The sequence below is a fragment of the Schistocerca gregaria genome, chromosome 2, assembly GCF_023897955.1.
Source record: "Schistocerca gregaria isolate iqSchGreg1 chromosome 2, iqSchGreg1.2, whole genome shotgun sequence".
In the NCBI taxonomy this organism is placed as follows: domain Eukaryota; kingdom Metazoa; phylum Arthropoda; class Insecta; order Orthoptera; family Acrididae; genus Schistocerca; species Schistocerca gregaria.
Window position 1 is genome coordinate 808,643,571 of NC_064921.1, and position 25,606 is coordinate 808,669,176.

The following is a 25,606-nucleotide window of genomic DNA, read 5'->3' on the forward strand; positions in this document are numbered from 1 at the left end:
TCGTGCAAAATGATGGGCGGGTTGCGCAGAAAGTGTCGCTGGTCGCAGGTGATGCTCCAAAAACGAATCGTAATACTGTGCTTTGACGGTCTGCCGTGGAGGAACGTAATGCGTTAGGATAACACCACCACCGTCGTGCACGAGAATTACCATAAGTCTGACGCAATTTCGACTTTCGCGGCGACCTATAATGACGCCATTCGTTGGATTGGCGTTTCAGTTTTGGTTCGTACCATGTGGTCCATGTCTCATCCAGTGCTACGATACGGCGTAACAAAGCCTCTCCTTCGCGCTCATAGCACTCCAAGTGCGTCTGAGCAGCGTCGTAACGCATCCATTTCTGCAGTTCCGTCAAGTCTTGCGGAACACATCGTGATGCAATTTTTCGCATGCCCAGGCGTTCCTTCCGGATGCGAAGCACAGTCGTGTGCGCTAATCCGGTTTCGTGGGCGAGCTCACGAATCGTATGGCGTCGATCACTGTCCACTAACGCGGCAACAGCACGCACTTCTTCTTCAGAGACGCTAGGACGACCTACCCGATGCATGTCTGCCACAGTTTGCCGACCTTCGTTGAAGGCTTTTACCCAACGTGCCACTATTCCGCACGGCAATGCCGATTCCTCACACGCCTCTTGAAAACCTTGATGACACTGACGTGCTGTACGGCCTCTGGCACAATCAGTCTTGATCCAACTCCGGTGTTCCTGTTTCTAAATCATAGTGACACCGTTACGTTGGACCGCTCGCTCACAAGTCACTGTGTTTCCTCTGTTCGTGCTCTCGCCGGTGACGTGGGACGGGCGAGTCAATTTGCTCGGAGGTAAGGTAGATATGTCAACAACGTGTGCTGTGAGCGTCAATAGTAGATTCCATTGCATAGTGTCTCCATAGAAGTGTTGACGCTATTTAAGTCCCAACTTACGTATTTTCTTGTGACAACGTGACTACATACATACGGACACAACGCAACCGTTAACTTGCGTCACAGCTTGCACGTTATTTAAACCGTATAGCTCGTCGAGACGGAAAATTATACTTTACAATTTTTTTGTTGTTGCTGTCGCAAGAAAATAAGTAAAAATTATGCTTTGCGGCGCGCAACTCATCAACTGACAATAGTCCTGTTATACTGGTAGTATTTACAGCCGTCGTATACTTCAGTTCATTTACCTTGTTTAAAACACGCTGCTCTATCTGTAGTACACAGAGAAGTTGCAGCATTAGAAAATTGCAGCGAAATGCAGGAAGATCTGCAGCGGATAGGCACTTGGTACAGGGAGTGGCAACTGACCCACAACATAGACAAATGTAACGTATTGCGAATACCTAGAAAGAAGGATCCTTTATTGTATGATTATATGATAGCGGAACAAACACTGGTAGCAGTTACTTCTGTAAAATATCAGGGAGTATGTGTACGGAACGATTTGAAGTGGAATGATCATATAACATTAATTGTTGGTAAGGAGGGTGCCAGGTTGAGATTCATTGGGAGAGTCCTTAGAAAATGTAGTCCATCAACAAAGGAGGTGGCTTACAAAACACTCGTTCGACCTATACTTGAGTATTGCTCATCAGTGTGGGATCCGTACCAGGTCGGGTTGACGGAGGAGATAGAGAAGATCCAATGAAGAGCGGCGCGTTTCGTCACAGGGTTATTTGGTAAGCGTGATAGCGTTACGGAGATGTTTAGCAAACTCAAGTGGCAGACTCTGCAAGAGAGGCGCATCGCGGTGTAGGTTGCTGTCCAGGTTTCGAGAGGGTGTGTTTCTGGATGAGGTATCGAATATATTGCTTCCCCCTAGTTATACCTCCCGAGGAGATCACGAATGTAAAATTAGAAAGATTCGAGCGCGCACGGAGGCTTTCCGGTAGTCCTTCTTCCAGCGAACCATACGCGACTGGAACAGGAAAGGGAGGTAATGACAGTGGCATGTTGTAAGTAGGCTGTTTAGGTTTTTATATTGGTAACGCCACGTCGCGCTCTGTATGAAAATCACTGACTGTGCTGGGTGCAGTCTGTGGCTGGTTTGCATTGTTGGAATATTTGCTATTGTAGTGTTGGGCAGTTGGTGGTGGACAGCGCGTAGCGTTGCGCAGTTGGAGGTGAGCCGCCAGTAGTGGTGGATGTGGGGAGAGAGATGGCGGAGTTTTGAGAGCGGACGATCTGGACGTGTGTCCATCAGAGACAGTAAATTTGTAAGACTGGATGTCACGAGCTGATATGCATATTATGACATTTGCACACTATTAAGGTAAATAGATTGTTTGTTCTTTATCAAAATCTTCCAGTTGCTAACTATGCCTATCAGTAGTTAGTGAGTTCAGTAGTTAGAATCTTTTATTTAGCTGGCAGTATTGGCGCTCGCTGTATTGCAGTAGTTCGAGTAACGAAGGTTTTTGTGAGGTAAGTGATTCATGAAAGATATAGGTTATTGTTAGTCAGGGCCATTCTTTTGTAGGGATTATTAAAAGTCAGATCGCGTTGCGCTAAAAATATTGTGTGTCAGTTTAGTGTTGATCAGAATAAGTAAAGAGAGTAATGTCTGAGTACGTTCAGTTTTGCTCAGCTGTTTGAAAAGCAAATAATGTAAGAGGTTTATGAGCACAGTCATTCATTAATTTTTCTAAGCGGACGTTTCAAAGTAAAGCGCCCTCCGCCACACACCGTTGGGTGGCTTGCGGAGTATAAATGTAGATGTAGATGTTAGCAACAGCATAGCCGCAACTTTGCGGGAACACGATAGCTGAAACATTCTCAAATTCAAGGAACGGTTCAAATGGCTCTGAGCACTATGGGACTTAACATCTTAGGTCATCAGTCCCCTAGAACTTAAAACTACTTAAACCTAACTAACCTAAGGACATTACACAACACGCAGCCATCACGAGGCAGAGAAAATCCCTGACCCCGCCGGGAATCGAACCCGGGCGTGGGAAGCGAGAACGCTACCCCACCACCACGAGATGCAAATTCAAGAAATGCACTCACCCCACAGCCACGTGGCTACGCTGGTACAAAAAGCATGTATGAGGCATTTCAGTGTACTCGTAAACAGTAGTTCACAAAATTCAAATTTCGTGAACTGTTGGATACCACCAAGTACGATAATAGTTCTGTTACAGAACAGCAAGTGTTAATCAAACAACGCGTTCCACGCAGGGCATCATAAATTTTTAGTAGCGTACGGTTCACCAACGGAAAAGCGGATTTACACCGTTCACCACGTATTTGGATAGCGATGAGAAAACTGTAGAATATTTTTGTTAGAAAACTTTTCTTCCCCTCGTTAACCTTTTCAGTAATTTCAACCAAATCAATACTATCCGCAGCGTAAGAGTTCTGCCTACCTACTGTATTAAAGACGCAGACAGCTCTGCGCGCAGTGTGTTGCTACGGCTGGAAGAATACGTTTGTTGCTTAGGTGACTGCAGAGGGGACGAGAGAGTGCCCCGTCGTTTAACTGCGAAAGCAGAAGCAGCTGATGGCTCGCTGGCACGTTCACAGCTCCCAGTGTGTCGGAGCTCTCGCGAACAGTCCTGAAATCGCGTGCTACGAAGACGTGATATACTGTAAATGCGAAGTCCATCTGTTGAAAGACGTTTGTCTAAATCGAGTAGTTCATATTTGTCATACTACTGACAAAAACGTATATGGCACTGACTGAAATAAACTTCATAATTACACTGTTTAGGTGTTAAACAAATCACAGTTTAAAATGGTTTCCTTAAATATATACTACACTTAGAAAATATTGCTACAGCAAAGAGAAATGTTCCGCTGCTTTTATTATACATTAAGGCCTACGTGGTAGATCTTAAATAATTATAGATATCTGGAACCTAATATCAGGTTGGAAATGGAACGTTGTAACCTATCACACGTAACTGATAGTTTAGCCCATACTACGCGGATCCATTCGCAAATGAAGCAATGGAAAAATGATTGCCCATGCCTCTCTGTACGAACCCCGAACTCCCTTATTTTGTCCAGAGAGATGTACGTTGCAGTGACTGTAATCTGTCCGCAGCACGTCGCTACACAGAGTTGCTTAACTTGCTCACCGTCTTTTTGCGGTAAGTCCGCCCACACCCCTCCAAGGGCTTCCGCAACACTACCGACTGACTCACAAGGAAACCCTGCACTGCGGGGTCAGAAAAGTCCTATGATATTTACGGCATTCGACGCCACACATATTGCCTATCATGCAGTCACAATATTGCCGGCTAATCGCAACAGAGGGCGGGACTGCAGGCATGCAATGGTGAGCACAGTACGAGGGTACGGAGCGTAGTTGAACTGCTTCGGTGACGAGTCTCACAACAGAGCTGCGTTGCTTGAGGTGTTGATACAGTGCACAGCAATGGCAACTGTAAACAAAGCAGACATTACGTCTACATCAACAGCTGACGAAGTTGACATTTCGTCAGAAAGGAACCCAAGAAATTTCGCAGAATGAGAAAAAAATTGCAGATGAAATATTAGCGTTTCTGTAAGATGAGCCATTGGAATGTGTGCTGTCGTGTACGTTCGACTGTGCGGTCATTGTAGACGACAATTACAATGATGAGGCTGACAATTTACACGAAAAGTACAGTGATGACGATACGTGCTTAACAAGTGAAAGTGATACTGAAACAAATGTCGAACCGTGTAGTTCATCATCCTTGACGGATAAGGAGCCACACATCCCATCTCCAGTGAAACGTGGTAAAGGACAGTCGTTGTCCAAGGAGCGGGTACTGAACATAATTACGTACATCGAAGATTATCCGCAGCATAGTAAAAATTATTAAAAAAGCTAACTACGAATGTTCCGAATAAATCCGCATCAATATGACCGTGTAGTCCATAAGAAAAGCTATGGATGTTCATGGGAGGACAGGGCGCACTTGTTACAAAAACCGATGTTTGAACGTTTCATGGATACTCGATACAAATTTCTACGGGATGTGAATGATGGTGACCTACTAAATTATGCGTATCAGGTGACCTACTAAGTTATGCATATCAAACTGCGCGTGACATAAATTAGAGAGATTCAAAGGGAAGTAGTGGATGGCTGCACAACTTCAAATAGTGCGACACTATTGGACGACTGTTAATCTCGATGGTAAATTAGCTAGAAAGTTGTTTATTGTACTGCGAGAAGTTGGAGGTGCTGTGTCCCCTACGATTCTATCTGGTGTGCGTGATCTTGCAAAGGCAGTAGGAAACATTTACGTCACAGGGCACAAGAGAACTAGTACAATACAATAAATGTATTCATAATTGCGAGTATGGACTACAGTCAGCTGTATAAAGGAACGATGACAACAAAAGGTGTAGAATGGAATGACGACAGTGAAAATTTGTGTCGGACCGGGACTCGAACCTGGATTTCCCGCCTATCGCGAGCCGTCGCCTTACAGTTAGGCCAGTGGCCAGTGGCCAGTGTTTGTCAACAGTTTTGAATACGCGAGCCCTCTACGAGTAAAAATATTCTGATGACCCCCGAAACCATAATAAAAATACCAAATCTGAACGTGAGCGAATTTGCAAGGTGCTTTCAAGAAAACTTGTCACTTCCATGTGACATTTATACGAGGGGCGTTTGAAAAGACCGTGCAAAAACAAAAACTGCTTACGTGTTTGGGGAAAACCTTTTTTATTTTTCTCTCCCTTTAGACTTACACACTTCGTCCAACGCTGTTCTAATTTTGTTGATCCCTTTCGAATAATAGGAATTTCCAAGTCTGCGAAGTAGGTATTAGTTGCTGCAATCACCTCCTCGTTTGAATAAAGTCTTTGTCCCGTCAGCCATTTACTCAAATTGGGGTACAAATAATAGTCCAAGGGAACCAAGTCTGGAGAATAGAGGGGATGTGAAACGAGTTCGCATCCTATTTCTAATAATTTTGCGACCACAACGTCTGTGTGCCGGTGCATTGTCGTGATGGAAAATGACTTTTTTGCAGTCCAATCGGCGGCGTTTTTCTTGCAGCTCGGTTTTCAAACGGTCCAATAATGATGAATAATATGCACCTGTAATAGTTTTAGCCTTTCCCAGATAGTCGATGAGGATTATCCCTGGCGAATCCCAAAAGACAGTCGCCATAACCTTTCCTGCCGAAGGACTGGTCTTCGCCATTTTTGGTGCAGATTCTCAATTGGTAACCCACTGTTTAGATTGTTGTTTGGTCTCAGGAGTACAGTAATGTATCCATGTTTCATCCACAGTGACTAAACGACGCTTAAAGTCCTGCGGATTCTTCTTGAACAGCTGAAAACCATTCTTGCAACACGTCACACGATTCCGTTTTTGATCAAGCGTGAGCAATTGCGGAACCCATTTTCCGGATAGCTTTCTCATGTCCAAATGTTTATGCAGAATGTTATGTACCCGTTCATTCGAGATGACCGCAGCACTAGCAATCTCACGATCTTTAACTCTTCTGTCATCCATCACCATATCATGGATTTTATCAATGATTTCTAGAGTCGTAACCTCCACGGGCGTCCATAACGTTCAGCATCACTAGTGCACATATGGCCACTCCTAAAATTTTGAAACTGATTATAAACTGTTCTAATCAAAGGTGCAGAGTCACCGTAATGTTTATCAAGCTTCTCTTTAGTCTTCTGAGGCGTTTTGCCTTTCATAAAGTAAAGTTTAATCACCACACGAAATTGTTTTTCGTTCTTTTTTTGACAATCACCCGACTTCCTTGAATCACACGAATCCCAAACACAAAGAAATAGACCAATATGGCTGAAACTTGGTGTGCGTTCTTTCCAAAGATGCTACTAACTAAACATGACCTCGATACGCGCCGGTGGTGCCATCTCTCGGACTTTGCACGGACTTTCCAAATGCCCCTCGTACCCTAGCAGATGATCGTCATGAAACATACGTTACCAGCCATGCTGCAACTGCTTTCTCCTGCGACCGCGACCATCTCAGCAAGGCTTTGCGACCCCTTAGGTGGCCGCGACCCACAGGTTGAAAAACTCTGCGTTAGGCTATCCAAGCATCCTATCGTAACTACAACTATGGTATGAGCACTGCTTTTGGCCAGTAGCTTGTCAAAATAACTTGCTTTTACTTGATTCCTGGTCGGCGAATAAAAATCACACTCCTTTAGTGTGAATTATCCCCCCTGTGTAGTGTGCGACGTTGGTGTTCATACCAGCTGGAAGCACTGGACAAATTCAGCCTCTGTATTTTTTTATCGTGCCTATAAAACATATTATCCCACTATCTGCAGCTACAGCTTAAAGGGTAGCCAGTTTCACGACAAGCTCCACGACAGACCGTTTCGCTTTCGGTTGCATGCCATCACGTTCCATCAGTTCTCCTCGCACGGTTACACTAATATAATTCTATATGCATTCTTTAAAATTTGATACGTAGCTCAACGTTCTACACATACTACTACATACGACTACTACGCCATGTTGTTGCTACGCATGGTGGATATGTGGAAAATGTCGTACTATAGAGTTTCCCAGACCGTAGCGCCATCTGTTGTTGACAATTGTAACTACTGTAATTGCGAAAGTTTGTCTGCCTGAAAATGTACTGTTGTCCCAAGCATATTGCAACAAACGATGTATTTCTATCGCTGCTCGTTTAGTTTGTATTGCCGTTTCAGATATACCGGTCATTTTTGAAACACCCTGTAGCACTCAATAGATTTCTTGTCATACTCAGTCCCACCACCGAGCTGTGGCCCGCAGTTGCCTCTCGGCAAAGTTCCCACTTCGCAGCAGACACACATTTCCACACAGTCCGGTCACATCTGACACGTAGAGCATGCGACTGCTGTCCCAGGGGTATGAGAAAACAGATTCCCCTTCCTCCACCGCTACTTCCTTATGCACGCACCGGAGGCGCTTGGCTGCGATGTGGTAATCTAAGTTTGCGCCTTGGGAAACCCCTGCACCCGGCTGTAATAGTATGACACACGCGCCTCTGCGGTTTCGCTCCCTCACAGCGACCAGAACTGTCCAGAGGAAGCAGTTAGAATTGGCAGGCCAAGAGAGAAACAGGGAGCAGTACCCCGAGACAGCACTAACATACGCATCACATTACGACGTATCGTGGAGGGCACATCGTGTAAGATTGTCATTCGCCGCACCTCAGCCTGCTTTTCCAGTACCAATTACGAACGGAGGGAGGAAATAACACAGGTTACAATACGTATGGCCTACCTAAAATTCGCGAATTCTACCTTCGCCATATACAGGCCTAGGTGAGCTACACCAGCAATGGGCGAGAAATTACTTAAAGATGAGATGGCGGATATGATACTGCGAGAAGAATTTGACAAGAACACTGAAGGACCTACGTCTAAAAAAGGCTGCTGAACTAGCCGACATTCCCTCACAATCATTGACATTTCTGGGAGAGCCAGTAGTGACAAAACTATTCCATCTGTTGTACAAGATATCTGAGACATGTGAAACACGCACAGACTTCAAGAAAAAGGTTGAAAAACATTCCAAACTAGGCAGGTGCTGATGTTTGTCAATATTATCGAACTATCAGTTAAATTCGTACTTATTGCCAAATACTGACACGAATTATGGAAAACTAGTAGAGGTCTCGGGGATGATCAGTTTGGTTTTAGGAGAAATGTAGGAACACTCGAGGCATTATTAACCCTATAACAGTACCCTGGAAGATAGGTTATGGAAAGGCAATTCTATATTTGAAGCAATTTTAGATTTACAGAACGTTTTTGACACTATTGATCGAAATACACACTTCGAAGTTCTGAAGGTAACAAGACTAAACTACTGGGAGGGAAAGGTTAGTTACAACTTGTACAGAAACCAGACGGAAGTTATAAGAGTCTTACGTCATGAAAGGGAAGCAGAATAGAGAAGGGAGTGTGGGAATATCGTAGCCTATTCTTCTACTTTCCTTTCCCCTCCGCCACCTGTCTGTGTGTTTCGTATTTTAACTGTTTTTGGCCGTAACCGACGTATAGGAAGACTCCATCTCGATTCCGGTCAAAACCAGGAAGATGACGTAGTAAATCGCCGAAACTGGTAGTCAAATAAAATAAGTTTGGAAACTAGACGGCTGAAAGTTGTTTGATTTGACATCCTGTATCGTACAGCCGAGTCCCGCTACCATCTCTGAAAAGATGGACTTACAGAGACTAATCGAACACTTCCGTTACAGCCGCTCCCCCATGTCATTTAATCTGTACAGTGACGAAGCAGTAAAGGAAGCAAAAGAAAAATTTTCTGAAGGAATTAAAGTTCAGGCAGAATAAATACAAACTTCGAGATTTGCCCATGACATTGTAATTCTGTCACTGGTAGCTAAGGACTAGAAACAGCAGTTGAATACAGTCATTAAACTTTTTAAAAGAGCTTATAAGATGAAAATCAACAAAAGTAGAATAAACATAATGGAATGTACGAGTCATTTTACATACACATCGCAAATTAATTTGTAAAATATGACTATATACTAAACATTCATTAGTTATTTTTAATTTTTTTAACATACAGATGTATGTATACCCATCACCTTTTACACATTGCAACAACAGAAATTTTTGTACGGAGCAGAAGGAGTTATGAAGGAGAAACTTGTTCAGCTTGTTTTCAAATTTTACTTTGCTGTGTGTTTAACATTTTATATCCTCGGGCAAGTGGTAAAAAATTTTTGGTTGCACCATTATGCACCCATTTTTGTGCTAAATATAATACTGATCTGGCAAACGAATGACATTTTTCGTTCTGGCTGAAATTATGTACTTCATTGTTTCTTTTGAACTGCAATGGATTATTTACAACAAACTTCATGAGGGAATGAATATACTGTAGCAGTAGTCAGAAGGCGCAACTCTTTAAACAGATGTCTATAAGATGATTAGGGTGAGCATCACATATTAGTCTTACAGCTCGTTTTTTACCTACGAAGACTTTCTTTCTTAAAGATGAGTTTATACGCAAAATGTTACCTTTGTTTATGTTGTGGGTCAACTCGCAATATCTGTTGCAAGCTTCGACTCTCTGCATATGCTGGTACATTTCGCAATCATTTTTGTACATTCTGACTTCCCTATATAAAACAGCTGAACGAACGGTCAGAAGTAGATAAAGAGAAGCCAGCTACATTTTAATTTACTCTTACAGCAATTCTATGCTCAAAACCGTAATGCGGAATCTAGGAGCTTAAGGGCACATACAAGACACTCCTTGTGAATAGTTTAAGAGAAGTAACTGCGACGAAAACAGGCGTACTCTGCATCGATGACAATGATGTACCGAAAATAGGCGTACTCTGCGTTGATGACAATGATGTACTAAATTCAGCAATTTATAAACAGTCACAAATAAAGAAGTATGTCGAAATGAGAGAAAATTGGTGACGACCCTAGAATACTTCTATTTCTATAGTTTTTGGTACTTAATGATTTCATAGTCTTGAAATCGATTGGGAATTAATTTCCCATCAAGACAAATTATATGGTGCAACTGCAGGGATAAACTGACATTGTTCCTGGAATAAACTAAACAGCTGACCAAGAAAAAGCATGGATTCATAACCAAATGGAGTCCCTGAAACATAAACAAACATGGATTAAATGAGTCTTCAGGAAAGATGCACAAGCTTTTGATAATGCTTGGCATTGTCTCCGCCGGGATGTTGTCCGATCCGAAATGAAAACAAGATAAAATCAAATAAAGCTGGAAATAACAGACGCGAAAGTTTAAACAATTTAACCACATTATATGACATGCCACGTTGGCACAACGAATGTTGCAAAATGAAAGTATAGTGAAAAAATGACTTATTAAACACCGAAACAAGTGAAGAAATTACACTGATTTTAAAACGAGTGAGATACGTATCTTTTTGTATTTGTAGCAACTTGTTTCCAACGATTACGAAGCCAAGTACATGTTTGTCCGCCAAGTGCCAAATAAACATTTGTACAGGTTTCAGGGAACACAGAATTGGGAACACAGCAAGCGACAGATCAATGTAAAGAATTACCGAGTATAAAGTACTAATTGCTGTCAGAATGATACCTTTACTCAGCGGGAGAGTATGCCACGTTTCTGAAATTTCCTGGCAGATTAGTGTTATGTTATGGCCCAGGAGTGGGTCCTGGAACCTTATGATTTACGGGCAATGCTCTCATTGGCTGAGCTACCCAGGTACACCGCAAGACGCGCCCTCACTTCTTCCAGTATCTCTCTCCAGGTTTTACAGAAGTTCTCCTGCATACCTCGCTGGATCGGCGTTGCTTCAAGAAATGTAGTTCCAGGTTGTAGTCCCGGCCCAGCTTGCAGTTTAAATCAGCCCGCAAATTTCCATTCCAGTTGTATTAACCTAAGCCGTACGCCACCGTTATACGCGTGTCACATACTTCCTCGCAGCCGAGGTCGCTAAAGCGGATTTGTACCGACTGCGCGCGGTAAGGTAAATGTGGGACGAAGCTGCTGAGGTCATCGGTGCCTCGGCTTACACACTGCTTAATGTAACTTAAACTGACTTACGCTAATGACAACACACACATCCACGCCCGAGGGAGGACTCGAACCTCCGACGGGGGGAGCCGCGCGAACCGTGGCAAGACACGGCTACCTTGAGCGGTCGTGCGGGAGGGTTCACTGTTTGACCGGCTACGCGAGAGAATATTCAGCATCACCTTAGCAAAAGCGTCGGCTGCGCGCGATGGGGTATGTTGTAAACAGGTCGACTACGCGCGAGTGTTTTGTTTGCTAATTGGTAAAGTTTGTACTGAACTGTTGGTAGCACTGTCACTTACTCCGAGTGCTCCATTGTTTGTTCCCGTTCCTACGACTCCCCTATGTGACGGCGTTCTCTCATAGATCATCATCATCATCATCATCATCACAATACTACACCGCACATGCTTCTATTACACACACATGCACTCCACAAATACACACACGACTGTACTCTCATATAAGAGCAAGGAAAGGAGCCAATGCGCGCGGAAGAAGAACAAACTTTCCGACTAGTGACTGATTTCACCCCCTAGGATTCCGCGCCAACATTTCTATCCGGCATTTACATTTTTTACATATTTCTCATTGATTAAATAAGTATTCGTACTTAGGGATTTGCGCTATGATGCTAGTACTGGAGATGATTTTGTGTCCTCTGGAACGCTCCCCGCAGCTCAGGAATACACGGTTTCAGCGAGGTACTAGCTACCTGTGCGGTTCTTCTGGCACGAAACAGAAATGTGGGTAGCTTCTGAGCCGTCCAAAGTTCTAGTCTGTGGCTGGACTAACGGATCGCATGTGAACAGTCAGAAACTCGATTCTGAACTGCGGGGGAGGAGGGCTATCGCACTTTGTGGGCCAGAGGAAAACGGAGTGACGACTTGTGTTTGGTATGCTAAGAAGAATGCAGTTAGAACGACAGGGGGCAGAGGGTGTAACAGCGGCCGTGGTCCTGTTTGCCTTGGGTCGTGTGCTGGAGTGATGGCCGCTCGCCAACATCCTCCCAGAAGCCGCTGCACGGCGGTTGCGCAGCAGCAGGGGCGAGGTCATCTTCCTTGTGTGTGGCGTGGCCGGCATCAGTGGCCACCCGTTCGACAACCAATAGGAAGCAAGTGGATGTGGAGACGTCGTCTTACTAAAGGCATCACTCTACACCCACATCTGCATCTACAATGAAGCGCCAAAGGAACTACTATAGGCATGCGTATTCAAATACAAGGAAATGTGAACAGGCAGAATACGACGCTGCGGTCGGCAACGCCTACGTAATACAAGTGTCTGACGCAGTTGTTAGATTGGTTACTGCTGCAACAATGACAGGTTATCAAAATTTAAGTAGTGAGTTTGAACGAGGTGTCATAGTCGGTGCACGAGCTATGGGACACATCATCTCAGAGGTAGCGATGGAGTAGGCATTTTCCAGTACGACCATTCCAAATGTTCAGATGTGTGTGAATTCCTAAGGGAGCAAATTGCTGAGGTCATCGGCCCTAGACTTACACACTACTTAAAGTAATTTAACCTAACTTATGCTAAGAACAACGTACATACCCATGTCCGAGGGAGGACTCGAATCTCCGGCGGGAGGGGCCGCACAATCCGAGACATGGCGCCTCAAACCTCACGGCCAATCAGTGCGGCTACGACCATTTAACGAGTGTACCGTGAATACTAGGAATCCGGTAAAACGCCGCGCGGGATTAGCCGAGCGGTGTAGGGCGCTGCAGTCATGGACTGTGCGGCTGGTCCCGGCGGTGGTTCTAGTCCTCCATCGGGCATGGCTGTGTGTGTTTGTCCTTAGGATAATTTAGGTTAAATAGTGCGTAAGCTTAGGGACTGATGACCTTAGCAGTTAAGTCCCATAAGATTTCACACACATTTATACATTCTGAATCCGGTAAAACATCAAATCTCCGACATCTCTGCGACAACGGGACCAATGACAACTGAAGAGAATTGTTCAACGTGACAGAAGCGCAACCCTTCCGCAAATTGCTGCAGATTTCACTGCTGGGAATCAATAAGTGTCAGCGTGCGAACTATTCATCGAAACAACATCGGTATGGGCTTTCGGAGCCGAAGGCCCACTCCTGTACCCTTGATGACTGCACGACGCAAAGCTTTACGCCTCGTCTGGACCCGTAAACACCGACGTTGGACTTTTGATGACTGGAAACATGTTGCCTGGTCGGACGAGTCTCGTTTATAACTGTATTGAGCGCATGGTCGTGGACGGGTATGGAGACAACCCCATGAATCCATGGACCCTGGATGCCAGCATGGGACTGTTTAAGCTGGTGGAGGCTTTGCAGTGGTGTGGGGCGCGTGCACTTGGAGTGATCTGGGACTCCTGATACGTCTAGATATGACTCTGACAGGTGACACGTAAGTGCGCATCCTGTCCGGCCACCTGCATCCATTCACGTATGAGGCTGGTATCTGTATAGATACCATTGGTGATCTTGCAGCTCTCGAAGGATGAAATTATAATTAAATCCAGAACTTTAGCTGCTTACAGGCGTTGATAAATATTACGGGGACAGTTGAAAAATGTGTGCCCCGACCGGGACTCGAACCCGGGACCTCCTGCTTACACGGCAGACGCTCTATGCGACTGAGCCACCGAGGACAAAGAAGATAGCGAGACTGCAGGGATTTATCTCTGAGACGCTGCCCGTGAGTCCCACACTTTCCAACTTTCTGCCCACTCACTACGTTTGTAGTGCCCCTGTCTACCATACTCATTACTCGCGGCAGTCAATCTTCCGATTCCCGTAAGAGTTCGGGAAATGTGAGCGCATCCGCACTGAAGAAGATCATTGGCCGGTAAGTCTTGTCTATACGTAGCTGGTATCTGTACAGATACCATTGGTGGTCTTGCAGCTCTCGGATTTGTTCATACTCCTTAGGTAAGGTAAAGTGTCTTTGATGGATAACAAAACCGTCAGAAACGACAAAATACGCGGCACTGTTTTGTAATTACTCAAAGCTAACCAATAGAACGCTAATTGCGTGATGTACCACAGACCACTTTCGTATCTTCGAGGAACTGTGCGGGTTCTTCATAGCGCATTCTCCAGCTGGAACAGCATCAGGACGAGACGGCACAGACAAAACGCTGACAAGGATTGGGTGTAGCAGCCACTGAGGAATGTGGAGATCTGCACAAGACTCTAGGAATGAAGGTCAGCATCGGACAAGTAGAACAGTTGTGACTGTAACAGAAAACAGAGGTGTTTGGTGGAGGGGGTATTATTCTACGTGGTCTGAAAAGGCGTTTCACCTTCTAAACTGACCTCGCCGTGGGAAACGGTGGCGCGCCGGGCCCAGAGACTGGTGGTAGGCAGACCAGAGCGGATGAGGCAATGCCGGAGCTGGTGAGACGCCAGCGCCACAGCCCTCGACTGGCAGCGCTCCAGGCCGCGGGTAACGAGCCGGGATTGGGGCGGGAACCGCTCCAGCGCTGCTCCGCGATACGCACTTCGCTGCTACTGTACGGTTCAGCGCGTCTCCGGGCGCACCGACAGCGTAAAGATCTCGCGGCTGGATCATCGTCCGAGGCACAAGATTTCGGGAAAAGAATGACTGCATTACAGTTCGCTTGTGCTGGAACTTATTTGGGAGCCATGAGATCTACACCCAGCAAATACGCTGCTAGTGCGGACTAAGCAAATGCCGCATCATGTAGGAAGACAAATGCTAGCCGGTGGATATTTACTCAAAAATCTTCATCTACATCTACGTATCTACATCTACATACATACTCAGCAATCCACCATACGGTGCGTGGTGGAGGGTACCTCGTACCACAACTAGCATCGCCTCTCCCTGTTCCACTCCCAAACAGAACGAGGGAAAAATGACTGCCTATATGCCTCTGTACGAGCCCTAATCTCTCTTAACTTATCTTTGTGGTCTTTCCGCGAAATATAAGTTGGCGGCAGTAAAACTGTACTGCAGTCAGCCTCAAATGCTGGTTCTCTAAATTTCCTCAGTAGCGATTCACGAAAAGAACGCCTCCTTTCCTCCAGAGACTCCCACCCGAGTTCCTGAAGCACTTCCGTATCACTCGCGTGATGATCAAACCTACCTGTAACAAATCTAGCAGCCCGCCTCTGAATTGCTCCGATCTGATAGGGATCCCAAACGCTCGAGCACTACTCAAGAATAGGTCGTATTAGTGTTTTATAAGCGGTGTCCTTTACAGATGAACCACGTCTTCCCACAATTCTATCAATGAACCGAAGACGACTATCCGCCTTCCCCACAACTGCCATTACATGCTTGTCCCACTTCCTGCCGAGACAGCTAAGTGTTACAGCTGCATTGAACTTGCCGATAGTCACAGTAGTTTTCGTCACAGACATAAATGTCCTGTCATCTTCGGTAGTTACACGGTTCCAAAACATCTGTTTGAAAATCTCTTCAGGTGGTGGTGGTGGAAGCAACTTCATTCATCCGCGCATCACTTTTCTATGGATTCCTTCCTTTCATTTCGGGTGCCACGGCCAAAAATTTATTCAAATACAGTTCCATATTCCTCCCCGGGTATAACGCAGTCACTGTCGTTTACAACACGACCCTTTGATTTCGGCTGTTTGTTGTTTTCGTGCACGTACTCGTATTCTCGTAAATGTACACCGTCACCCTTAGCGGATGCACACAAATCTAGGCTCCATCTGTCGTCTTAGTACGTAATCCCTGTCGAGGAAACGCGAGAGAGAAAAACGGAAACGCTTTCAAATAGCATTAGTGTCGTAGTGACACAGGTACGCAGATATAAAAACTCATATTCCGTGCAATACATTGCCAGTTTTTATGGTTAATTACGTATGCCACAATGGAAGTAATACTATTTTAGCCACGCGGTCTGAGGCACCTTGTCATGGTCCGTGCGGCTCCCCACGTCGGTGGTTTCAGTCCTCTCCCCTCGGGCAAGGGTGTGTGTGTTGTCCATAGCGTAAGGTAGATTAAGCAGTGTGTAGGGTTAGGAACAGATGACCTCAGCACTTTGGTCCCATAAAACCTTACCACAAATTTCCAATTTGTTTGCTATTTTACAGAGTTTCCGTTTTTCTCGCTCATATTTACTCGACAGCGATTACGTATTGAGCTGACAGATCCAGTCTACATTTGTGTGCTCCCATAAAGGGTGAAGGTACATATACGAGAATACAAGTGCGCACATGAAGCTGGAAAACAGCCGATAGCAACTGACTGTGGTATTAGGGGGCGATCAAAAGTTTCTTTTCAAAGGCCGCACGGTCCAGAATCGGTATGCCAATCAGGCAACATCGCCTTAAGCAATGAAGCAATCATCCGACGCACCCGTCTGATAAAACACCGTGCCTTGCTGCGTGAAAAATTCCGTAACTGCCTGCTGGACATCTCCGTCCGACAGGAATCGTCGATCCTACAAATGCTTTTCTTTAAGGCATCGAAGGCGCATTAATCGTGTGAGGAGAGATCACAGGGCGAGTGTTCGAGTGTCTCCCACATGAGTTGTCCCCAATGGATGAGGCTGGCCTCCCAGATCGATCGCCGTTTTGTGTAGAATCGCGACCAGCCCGGAACGGCACACCATTCCCCAACGGCGGTTTTCAACAGGCATGCTGCCCCATACGCATTCTTCATTCTCTTGTGGATGTCTGTCTACCGGTGACTGCTCTTTAGCGCAATAATAATAATAATAATAATAATAATAATAATAATAATAGCAAGTTGGTCCTCTATTAAAAGTAGCCCATGTTTCCAGTCAGCACGACAGAAGTGGTCTTAAATGATTCAAATGGCTCTGAGTACTATGGGACTCAACATCTGAATTCATCAATTAGCTAGAACTTAGAACTATTTAAACCTAACTAACCTACGGACATCTCACACATCCATGCCCGAGGCAAGATTCGAACCTGCGACCGTAGCAGTCGCGCAGTTCCAAACTGAAGCGCCTAGAATCGCTCGACCACCGCGGCCGGCGATGTGGTCTTAATATTCTCACTAAAGAAATATCTATGTATTTGTGAAACTTGTGCATATTTGAAGTTTCTGTTCACATCTGATGTTTAATATTGACCTGCGATAACTGCTAATAAGAGCATGTCCCGGACCTGGCACCCGAACTAGCAGCCTTGCCTCGAACGGGAAATGTTGTTATCCACTGAATGTGGGCATCCAGACACGGCATAAAAGAACGACGCAGCAATGCTTCGCTGTAAGGAAAGCGATAGCAACCACACCAAAGTATTTTTGTATCTGAGCGTTTCTACATTACTCCCTGTTTTTCGTTCGACACTTTTGTGATGGCTTATTACAGGCGTTTTCACTTTTATGAAGGTATTTTTATGGAAACAAGGATAACTAGGCTTAACAAACAGAATAAATCATAATTACGCTATTATTCTGTAATGAGCCACTGGAGACCATGGGTCCCTTACAACAAAACACTTGGGAAATATCCCTGAACAACCTCCGAATTTTATCAGCGGACTTCTTGTCCATCCTATATACTGTACTGTATTGTCACTTTCCTAACTTAGTGTATTTGCAGGCGTGCCCAGTCAGACAGATTGGGAAGACGACAAGTGAGCACGTTTTTCAATATTACACGGTGAACCGATAAAGAACAGAGGACATTCCTGAGGAATGATCACACAAACAGGGCAGGGCAGTGAAGAAGCCAAGACGGGAACTATAACGGGCTCTCCATACTATAGAGCTGCAAAACTGCAAACTTCAGTTGGTACAAGTGGTTGGGAAAGGTCACCCTCTGAGTGGTGGTTGTAGGGGGTCACCGTTTGAGCGGTGGTAGAATATTTATCAGTGGTTTTTGAGTAATTTATATGACTGAAGTGTTGGTGGTTTTATGAATAATGACCCATATCTAACTAATGAATAGGTTTACAAAACAGAATTAGGGTACAGAAGAGCAGGATCGCATGATATGAGTGTGAAAGTAACGTCAAAACATCGTGCATTTCAACAGTTAAATTTAGATAGATGCTAGAGAATTCATTCTTTGTCTACAGCGCTATTCAAAAAAAGGGAACAGATTTCAAACATTTATTACTCCCAAACTACGAAAGATAGAAACACAAAACCAACGTTCCTGGAAATTTTTATGCATTCAATGTGAGCACCATGAGTTACACGACAAATATCGAAACGGTGCCTTATTTCCTGCCAGACACGAAGCAACTGGTTTCTCGTTATCGAATTCACAGCTTCAGCAATGCCATGTCGCAGATTTTTCAAGAGTGTCAGGCATAGCGGAGAGGAGGGAGGAGGGGGGGGGGGGATAAAAACGCGGTCTTTTACGTAGCTCCACAAACAAAAGTCACAAGGTGTGAAGTCTGGAGACCCGGGAAGCCATCGGCAATGAAGTTCATCTTTCGCTCCTCCTCTTTCAATCCACAGTCGTGGAATGGTGTAATTCAGGTAACGTCGGACGCGCTTAGAGATTCCCCCCTATGCCTGGCACTCTTGAAACTCTGCGACAACGCACTGTTGAGGCTGTGAATTTGATAACGGGAGAAAAGCTGCCTCGTGTGTGGCAGGAAATAAGGCACCGTTTAGGTATTTGTCGTGTAACACATGGTGCTCACACCGAATGCATAAAAATGTGAACTTTTCGCTTTCCAGGAATGTTCGAACTGTGTTTCTGCCTTTGTAGTTTGGAAGCATGAAATCTGTTCTTTCTTTTTGAATAGTCCTGTATATCTAAGTGGACAGAGTACAACTGAGTCGGGCATAACAACAACGCCTTAGGATCAATTAGAAATCTGAATTTACTGCTTATTTACAGTACCGTTGTAGTGATGCACAACAAGACAGATTTCCAGAGTGAAATTTCCACTCTGCAGCGTAGTGTGTGCTGATGTGAAACTTCCTGGCACATTAAAACTCTGTGCCGGACCGAGATTCGAACTCGGGACCATCGCCTTTCACGGGCAAGTGCTCTACCGACTGAGCTACCCAAGCACGACTCACGACCCGTCCCGAGATCGAGTCTCGGTCCGGTACATAATCTGCCAGGAAGTTTCGAGACATAATTATTCCGGCAAGTGAGTTCCGCAGTGGATACGTGGCTCGAGGCACCAGGAGGAGGCGAAAGCTGTCAGCTGCTTTGAGACACGTGTAATCACTGTTTCGTGGCAAGCTTCATATGAAGTGGGAGTGGGCCTATTAATGTGGACTGAGGTTCAATCTTCGAATTTTCTACTCTGCTGGTAGTGCGCAAGGCTAGACACAGCCAGACCACACAAAAGCTGCGATACCGCCTCTGTTGACGGGTGTAGCGTTAACACATGTACATCGCAGCGCAGCCATTGGTCGGCGCGAGCAACCAATTACCGGCGGCAGCCTTGCCGCCATTGTCCTAGGAAGCGCCGGCGGCGCTAGTCGCGAATTAGCTGTCCGCCTGTCGCCATTAGCCGCCCGAGATTGGCTCAACACGTGTCCGCCTCCAGGTTCGCACGGATGCTGCCAGCTGCAACACCTCACTGCGGCAAATCGCGGCCTCCAAATCTACGCGTGAGGGCCTCTTAATCTCCTCAGTACACGAAATTAGCACCACTGTCAGACTATTCGCTGACGATGCCACAGAAAGTAGCTTCAATCAACCTAGCTACTTTCATATCCGTAACCTCAACCTTATTGATAAGGTAACCTGAATTTACCCAGCTTCCGCTCCCATACAACAAAGTTGGTCGAAAGATTGAACGGTGCACAGATAACTTAGTCCTGGTATTGACTTCCTTCTTGCAGAAGAGAGTAGATCGTAGCTGAGCACTCACTGCATTCGCTTTGCTACACCTCGCTTCCAGTTCTTTCACTATGTTGCCATCCTGTGAGAAAATGCATCCTAAGTACTTGAAACCGTCCACCTGTTCTAACTTTGTTCCTCCTATTTGGCACTCAATCCGTTTATATCTCTTTCCCAGTGACATAACTTTCGTTTTGGAGAAGCTAATCTTCATGCCATAGTCCTTACATTTCTGATCTAGCTCTGAAACATTACTTTGCAAACTCTCAATCGAATCTGCCATCACAACTAAGTCATCCGCATATGCAAGACTGCTTATTTTGTGTCCACATATCTTAATCTAACCCAGTCAGTCTAACAATAAAACATAAACGACACTATGCGGTAAGGGCATTAATGATTAACATTTAGATCACGTTACACTGTACAGGTGTTTAAAGATAATACTAACAAGCTATATACTGAGCGAGATGGCGCAGTGGTTAGCACACTGGACTCGCATTCGGGAGGGCGACAGTTCAATCCCGCGTCCTGCCATCCTCATTTAGGTTTTCAATGATTTCCCTAAATCGCTTCCGGCAAATTCCGGGTTGGTTCCTTTGAAATGGCAGGGCCGACTTCCTTCCCCATCCTTCCCCAAATCGATGAGACCGATGTCCTTGCAGTTTTGTCTCCTCCCCAAATCAACGCAACTCAACTAACAAGCGATATGAAACTGGACGAACACGAAAATTCAGAATTAGGAAAGGCAACGAAAGGGTTCACATCTGTAGACGAAATCACATGCATCACTTTTGTTTTACGAATTCTAGAGTACTGTCCCAGCGCTCGGAGTCCTTAGAAAGTATGTACGAGGACACACATCGAACAAATTAATAGCTGCGCAGATCAGAATAGGCTGTGGTAAAGGGTAACACAAATGTTCGGGGAAATTAAATGAGAATATCTGGTAGAGAAACGGCCTTGTTCTCGATGAAACACTATTGGCTAAATTTAGAGGGTCTGTATACGAAGGACACTGTGCCACCAATGTGCTGCCAGCATGGTATTTTCCTCGTAGCGGTCATGAGAAGAATAAGATGACAGAAATCTTGGAGGGTACACAAGCGTACAGAGAGTCATTTTCTAATGGGAATATGGCATAAAACTTTTAATATTTCTATGAGGTACCCTCCGCCCGGCACTGCATGTTGGTTTGCGGAGTATTTACGTACACATAGATGTCGCCTCCGAACAAGTCGGCTTGTTGCACAACTCTTTCGGGGTACGTTGTACATGACTCGAATTGTGGCATCGGCTTCTAACGTCAGTCCCCTCAGACTGGGCTATCCAGAACTAACTTTCACCTTATCTGCAACGTTATCAGGATAGATGCAGTGGAGCCGTGGATGGACGCAGACGAAAGACGCAGTCTCTTACCTCTGAGCCATGACTTTCCAGCTCAGCTGAAGGACAGAACCAGAGAATGGAAGGCGCCTTCGGTCAGGTCCGTATTAATCAGTGACACCTGTTCAACGCGGCTGCTGATTTACGCCAGTTTTAATGCAGAAAACTCTTACAATGATGTAGAGCGGCTGTGTATTCTTACGAGAGAGAACGCGACATACCCAAGAAAACTTACCAAACTGCCGTATGTTTTCAGCAGTTATTTTATTTACATGGTTAGTTTCGGCAACTCATTACTAGTATCTTCAAGTCCCTATGCACTCCATTTATAGAGAATCAGATACATCAGTGCACCATAACTGGAGCAATCCATACCTGGATTCAGTGAATTTTTTGTGGACTGTGTATTTCGAAGACTTGAGTTGTTATCAAGTGTTCGAAGTACACACTCCATAAAAATTTCACTGAATCCAGGTATTGATGGCTCCAATTACGCACGCATCGATGTACCTGATTCTCATTCATGGAGTACATAGGGGCCTGAGGATGCCAGTAACGAGTTGCAAACAAACGGCTGTTTGCTGATTTTTCTTTGGCCGCTGTCCCGTATCCACGATGGATCAACAGAGACTTGGCGTAGATGTTGGTCGGATCCACACGCCTCACTGGGGTACACCATCCAGCCTGGATATGTTTTAGGACGTTTCCCACATCACATCTGATCAATCCAAATGCAGGTATACAATGTCCGCATTAGAATTAATAACCAAGGCACGATCGCGTAGTATGTCTGCACTCATATAATTGAGTCAATGCTTTGTTGACCTACGCTCTGAGTACGTTAGAGTGGACGACGAAAGTCCCAGGGAAATGAAAGTAATATTCGGCATGCACCAAAGAGGCGTAGTAGCACCTCTAATTTTCTTGATATACATAAATGATTTATGTGAGAGGATTTGCATCACTATGACTGTCCACTGCTGACGTTGTTATCTTCACTATCTTAAGGAATTCCAGAAAAAAATGGGCAGAATTTCCAGTGGCAGTACTGTATCGAATCTCTGTTTAAAAATGTATAAATGTAAGACAGCGCCTGGAACAAAGACAAAGAACCTGACAGTAAAGTTTTGAACACGGCTGCGTGGTCAGCGACCGTTTACAAAGTAAAATTAACAGCAATAGCAGCCCTCGGTCGCAAAAACGGAGACACACACCGTCAGGTGGCTTGCGAAGTATGGATGTAGATGTAGATAGCAGTGCCGAAACCTGGGTCAAAAGCCTCCTTTTTTGCGACCGAGGGCTGCTATTGCTGTTAATTTTAGCCTGGTAGTATCCTGTTAGACGATTAATGGCGAACATCACATATTTTAGACATTTAAGAGTACAAAACGGATCGATAGCGTAAAATCAGTACTATCGAAAGGCAATTTGAGGACTTTGCTTTAATGGAGAGGTTCTGACAAAGCGTAGAGCATCTTCATAGGATGTCGCACGCAAGTACACCGATTTCAGCACACGTCGAAGAAATTCAGAAACGCGTTGTTAGGATCATAACTGTGCAGTACAGGCTGCACAAATGTATAATAGAAATGCTCGGAGAAAAACAGTGACCACTGGAAGAAAGGAGACTTCACGTGAACACCTGTTGGATAAATCTGGAGAACCGCTATTCGAAAAAGACTGTGCGACAATTCTGCTATAATTACCGTTCACAGCCAACAGTTCAATGAAACCGTGGTTGCAGAATTAGGACACAACTTGTTTACAGAAGAAAGCAAAAACTGGCAGAAGTCGACATCGGAAAAGATCAGTGTAGGTTTCGGGGAAATGTAAGGGTACGCGAGGTAATACTGAGTCTAACTAGAAGATAGGTTAAGGAAAGGAAAATCTACCTTCATATCACTTGTCAATATTTAGAGAATGCTGTTGATAAATTTGACTGGAATAGACTCTTCGAAATTCTGAAGGTAGCGCGGGTAAAACACAATGAGCGGAAAAGTTATCTACACCTTCTACAGAAACCAGACAGCTGTTGTAAGAATGGAGACAGGGGAGCAGCCTATACCAGACGTTATTCAGTCGATCAAAATTCAGGGAGAGGATATAAAAACTTTGAAGTCTGGTGATGACATTGCAAATCTTTCAGAGACGGCAAAGGATTTCGAAGAGGGAATAACTGAATGGATAGTAACTTGAAAAGAATGTTTAAGACGAATATTAGAAGGCAAGGGTAATGGAATGTAGTCAGTTAAATCGGGTGACGCTAAGGAAAGTGGATGAGGAAATGAGACTCTAAAAGCTTTGGATGAGTTTTGTTGCTTTGCAGTAAAATAGCTGACGATGGTCGAAATAGAGACGATTGTGGTGTCAAGTGATTAGTGTTAACTATCAGCACAACATGTTGTATGTTTTAACTGTATGTTATTTTATTTGTGATATGCTGATATTTCCTGTTATTTTTTGTTACAATTTGACACGGCATCACTGTGTGACTTTCAGTGTTGTAAGAAGCATATACGGATAACAATATGTGACATCCCCTTAGAAAAATTTATGAACTACTGTGCTGATAAACCTCTTACATTATTTGCTTTTCATACAGCTGAGCAAAACTGAGCGTACTCAGACATTACTCTCTTTACTTATTCTGATCGACACTAAACTGACACACAATATTTTTAGCGCAATGCAGTCTGACTTTCAATAATTCCTACAAAAGAATGGCCCTGACTAGCCATAACCTATATCTTTCATGAATCACTTACCTCACAAAAATCTTCGTTACTCTAACTACTGCAATACAGCGAGCGCCAATACTGAAAGCTAAATAAAAGATTCTAACTACTGAAGACACTATCTACTGATAGGCATAGTTAGCAAATGAAAGATTTTAATAGAGAACAAACAATGTATTTACCTTAATGATATTCAAAAGTCTCTATATATATCAGTTCATGATATACAGTATTACAAATTTACTCTTTCTGATGGACATACGTCCAGATCGTCCGCTCTCAAAACTCCGCCATTTCTCTCCCCACATCCACCACTACTGGCGGCTCACCTCCAACTGCGCAACGCTACGCGCTGTCCACCTCCAACTGCCCAACACTAAAATAGCAAATATTCCAACAATGCATACCAGCCACAGACTGCACACAGCACAGTCAGTGATTTTCATACAGAGCGCTATGTGGCGTTACCAACATAAAAACCTAAAAAACCTATCACAGTCAAAGATTTTCATACAGAGCGCTACGTGGCGTTATCAACATAAAAACCTAAACAGCCTACTTACAATTGTTACAAGATCCAATGATGACAGTGTAGATCTGACGAAACCGCTCATAGTAATAAAAACAATTGATAGCGATGTTGGCAAACTTGATTCTTCAAGAATAATGTAAATTTCAGGTCGCCACCCAACGACTGACGCAATGTCAAACATATACACATTTACGTATTAGGAAACTTTTGGGAAGGTATTTGTAAGGACTGTAGCCTATTACAGAAGTGAAACGTGGACGATGTGCAGTTCAGACAAGAAAAGAATGGAAGCTTTCGAAGTCTCGTGCTACAGAAGAATGCCGATAATTAGATTGGTGATCAAGTAATTAATGAGGAAGTACTGAAGAGAACTGGGGAAAAAAGAAGTTTATGGCACAAGTTGACTAAAAAATGGATCGACTGATAAATGCATCCTGAGTTCTCATCAAGGAATTGTCAATTTGGTAATGGAGAGAAGTGTGGATGGTCACAATGTGGAGAGACCCTAAGGTTTGAATACAAAAAGCAGGTTCAAAGAAATGGTTCAAATGGCTCTGAGCACTATGCGACTTAACTTCTGAGGTCATCAGTCGCCTAGAACTTAGAACTACTTAAAACTAACTAACCTAAGGACATCACACACATCCATGCCACTCCGGCCGGCGGTTGTGAATAAATAGTTGCCACTATTTAAGCTCCAACCGT

General features: G+C 44.5%; 1 protein-coding gene and 1 non-coding gene across 6 annotated transcripts in view; both read right to left on the bottom strand.

The window, feature by feature from the left end:
* LOC126335107 (protein tweety) overlaps nt 1-25,606 on the bottom strand; it is an 866,725-nt gene that overhangs the window by 348,185 nt on the left and 492,934 nt on the right. The window lies entirely within an intron of this gene.
* Trnat-ugu (transfer RNA threonine (anticodon UGU)) lies at nt 14,043-14,116 on the bottom strand. Its single transcript has one exon. It is a non-coding gene; the product is annotated as a tRNA-Thr (tRNA).